The 3,974-nt window shown below is 42.5% G+C and overlaps 1 protein-coding gene across 1 annotated transcript in view; it reads left to right on the forward strand.

The window, feature by feature from the left end:
* The window catches only part of LOC101850281, a 63,255-nt gene that overhangs the window by 34,469 nt on the left and 24,812 nt on the right, over window positions 1–3,974 (forward strand). The window lies entirely within an intron of this gene.

Raw genomic sequence — 3,974 nt, forward strand, 5'->3', positions numbered from 1 at the left:
AACTTTACCCCTACAACTCGCGTGATACAGACAACCAGTGAGGGGCAAAATTTTATACCCTGTACACCTTTGGTTGGAGGTGTGTGTGTGTGTGTGTGTGTGTGAGAGAGAGAGAGAGAGAGAGAGAGAGAGAGAGAGAGAGAGAGAGAGAGAGAGAGAGAGAGAGAGAGAGAGAGAGAGAGAGAGAGAGAGAGAGAGAGAGACGTGCACTCGAAAGAGAACACAATAATTTCCGATCCGATTCACAAAAGTTGTTTTCAGTGCTCTTCTCTGCTCTCAGAATACTGTTCTAATCTAGATCTGATCTATTCTGAGCTCTACTTTCACGTCTCTTGAAGTTGAAGAACAGCCTTTTTGGAAGTATGTACAAGAAAATATAATATCATGTAATAAAATAAAAATGCACAGGAAGATCTAGATCTAGGTCTATGTCACAGTAGACTTGGGTAGGTCTACATTCTAAGTCTAAGCCATCGCCAGCAATCGTTCGCCGTTTTGCGAGAGAGAGAGAGAGAGAGAGAGAGAGAGAGAGAGAGAGAGAGAGAGAGAGAGAGAGAGAGAGAGAGAGAGAGAGGGAGAGAGAGAGAGGGAGGGAGAGAGAGAGAGAGAGAGAGAGAGAGAGAGAGAGAGAGAGAGAGAGAGAGAGAGAGAGAGGGTTCTAAGAGTAACGGGTAGGCCTAGATCTATTTCAAGGAAAACTCAATATATTATATTATAATGAAAATGTTGATCTGTAGAGATATTATAATATAAATTATGTATTATATCTTATGATTTCAACTACTTTAAATTTAAATTGATGTTACAAATAAAAATACAGTGGAATCCACTTATAACGAGTCCTATAATGAGAAATCTGTTATAAAGACACTTTTCTAAAACCCCGTTTTTTAAATTCTTTAATTAACTTTGAAAATAAAATACTGGTATTATAACGCAAGCAGATAAACTCGCGAGTCGGTTATAGCGGAATATTGCTGCTGCTGTGCACAGCGCATAGGCCATTTATTCAAGTAAAACCTCGCCAATTGAGAAACTTGTTGGTTATCTTGCAAAACAAAGAAAGGGAGAGCCCACGTGTGCCAACAATGAAGGCCGGACTGAATGAGTGGGGCGAGTGTGGCATGCACAGACAAGCAGAACGCATCGTGTGATAGGCCAGCCTAGTCTAGATTATCTAGGCCTACCGTGCCTCTCACTTCTTCGATGCGGGGATGGAGAGGTCATAGTGTTGTACTGTGATGGACGGAGCGAATGTGTGACGTGGGCGGGGTGTGGTATGTTCCCATTGTGCACAAGCAGACGGAATGCCCCACATGGTGTGGTAGGGGACAACACAGTGGGGAGTTAGCCTAGAGAACTTTCTTTCTGATCGCCTACGCCGAGGCGCTTTTCCCTTTCGTCAACCCGCAGCCACCTCCCGAATCGTCAGCCACTCCCAACCTTTGACTCGGGTCAAACTTCCATCTTTTTATAGGTAGTTAAATCTACCGGAACATGTATATTAGGTGAAGTGATGTGCAATGATAGTCGCAATAGAGAGATTGTTTTGGTCTCTCTTTACTCATCTACACCACACGAATTTAATTGATGTTTTTCCCTGGACTCTGCCTTTACTAAAGTCTCGAATCAAGATCTAGTTGTAATCTAATTGCAGGTTGCAGATTTAATAAATTGCCGAGAGAGAGAGAGAGAGAGAGAGAGAGAGAGAGAGAGAGAGAGAGAGAGAGAAGGGGGAGGAGTAGATCTTGCGAGAACTTCCGGGCAAAACAAAATGGCGACCCGCGTAGCTCGGTCGATTCGAAAAGTGAAAGAGCCATAGCATCTTTGTAGACGATCAAATTAGCTTACTTTTGTGCTATAACGTAATTTTTTTCTTTGGTTTTGTCAATTTGATCATCCACACCGATAGAAAGCATTTCGAAATTAGGAAAAACAGGTCTTGTTTCACACTGGGTGAGAATAGCTAACGCTGGCAAGTCTCATCCGGGGTGAGAGGTCAATCGTAGGGTTTTTATTCTCACCCCGGGTGAGGATAGCCACTTCCTTACTTTAATGATTAGGTGATTTAACTTGATCTCTTGTTGACAATATAAAAGTCAATTTAAGCTTCACTTCGTTAGAAAACAATGTGTTAGGTTTGCTAACTTCATAGACTTTGTGTTAAACAACACTTTTAACAAAACGAATCCTTACAAGCCTAGGCTTGGCCTTTGTAATCTCGAAGGTTTAGAAGTAGAAGTAGAAGAGTCTACTATTAGAGTCTAGTCCAATTTATCTTGAATGTACTGGATAACAACAGAAATATGCAACCTGCCACAAGATTACAACTCTAGATCTAGATCTAGATTCGAGATTTTAGTAAAGGCAGAGTCTAGGGGAAAACTTCAAGAAATTCTCGTGGTGATGAGTAAAGAGAGACCAAAACAATCTCAATAAATAATATATATCGCGACTATCACGGCACATCACTTCACCAATACATGTTCCGGTAACTACCTATAAATAGATGGAAGTTTGACCCGTGTCAAAGGTTGGCAGGTGGCTGACGATTCGGGGGGTGGCTGCGGGTTGATGAAAGGGAAAAGCGCGTCGTGCGCTACGCCGAGCTGTCAACATCGCTAGCGCTAGAGATAGAAACCTGACTCGACTTTTGATCAGGCAAGACTTAAGGTCATGTTGATCAAATCATCATCAGGGGAGATTACAAAAAAATAATTAAACCGAAAGTCAGACTCTTAGATTAGGCCTACTTTACTATTTCCCTTGAATTTATTACTGGATCCCGTATAACGAGAATCCTACTATAACTAGTATAACGGACATTTGGCACCGGTCCCCTCCCTCTCGTTGTTACAGGATTCCACTGTACCACCAAGGAACTTGTATAAAATCAAGACTCAGCCCAGTGTCTGTCTCTGCTGTCGTAGCTTTCAATACATTAATGTTTACAAGAACAGTTTGAACTTGAAGTACTGCCACTCCGCCAGGTTTTTCTATAGTCTTTCCACTCGTCTTTGATTGTGTTGTTCTTGGCAGTGGCTGATTTCAAGGATTTTTTGCTGAAATGAAAACATACTTTGTACCCCAGTACTTCCGAATCGAAGGGATGGGGGTTTGCATCCGCCATTCTTATGGGAGAGAGAGAGAGAGAGAGAGAGAGAGAGAGAGAGAGAGAGAGAGAGAGAGAGAGAGAGAGAGAGAGAGAGAGAGAGAGAGAGAGAGAGAGAGTGAGTCTTACCCCCTGGCATGACACAGCTGTTTAAATACTGATTGATCCAAAAGAGAAAAACAGGTCGTGAAAACGCGCGTACATTTTTTTTCCACGACATGTCGTGAAAATACCACCTGCCTTTTGTTTTTGGTGAGCCACGTCCTAACTCTACACAAACTTCTCTTTGACTGAGTTTGAGCGAGAAAACCGTCAATGCTGTCTGGCGGCACATTTTTGAGCAATATCCCACAAATCAAATCTAATTCTACCCCCGTGTTGGACTTTTGTTTGGTTTGGTGCAGGATCGTGGAGACCTCCATGCATTACGATCAATGGGGAGACAACAAGTGTGTGCCTTTGGATTTGTCGAGGAACAAACAATAGAGAGAGGGTGAGATAGTGAGAATGAGATGAGCCGCAAATTTGCTGAACCTGTTCGAACCCCAAGGGCCTAAGCGACTCTCACGTCCATTATCATGGGAGACGAAACATGCAGTCCTGTTTTTGGAATTCCATCAAAATCAAAACGGCTGAACGCATCATTCATCATGTGGAAACAGACGAAATCGTTTTGGTTTCTGTGTCAATGATTTTTACTTGATACATTGTATTCTTGCAGAGTTGCTGAGGTCCGTCATGTGACTGATAACACGCCACGCAGGTCAAATTTTATGTTATATTTAAGGGAGTGCTTATTTAGGCCACATATGGCCTAAATAAGGTAAGGGAGGGGGGTTTAGCTTATTTAGGCCACAGTGGA

Source organism: Aplysia californica, unplaced genomic scaffold, assembly GCF_000002075.1.
Source record: "Aplysia californica isolate F4 #8 unplaced genomic scaffold, AplCal3.0 scaffold00686, whole genome shotgun sequence".
NCBI classification, from domain to species: domain Eukaryota; kingdom Metazoa; phylum Mollusca; class Gastropoda; order Aplysiida; family Aplysiidae; genus Aplysia; species Aplysia californica.